The following is a 259-nucleotide window of genomic DNA, read 5'->3' as shown; positions in this document are numbered from 1 at the left end:
AAAAAAAAAAAAAAGATGTGAAAAAAAAATGAAAAAGAAATAAAAAATAAAAAAAAAATGAAAAGACAACGCGTGAGAAAAACAATGTTTAATAAAAAAACGAAAAAATAAACAGAATAAAAAGGCAACACGTGAGAAAATATATATTATTTGTGTGGTTTGTGAGAAATGAGTAAAGAAGATTGACTGGTAGATAAATAGATAAACGTGCAGGGGAGAGAGATCAATAGATTTCCACATCAAATGCGTATTTTTCTAA

Source organism: Penaeus monodon, chromosome 29 (genome assembly GCF_015228065.2).
Source record: "Penaeus monodon isolate SGIC_2016 chromosome 29, NSTDA_Pmon_1, whole genome shotgun sequence".
Lineage (NCBI taxonomy): Eukaryota > Metazoa > Arthropoda > Malacostraca > Decapoda > Penaeidae > Penaeus > Penaeus monodon.
Note: the sequence above shows the minus strand (reverse complement) of the source record.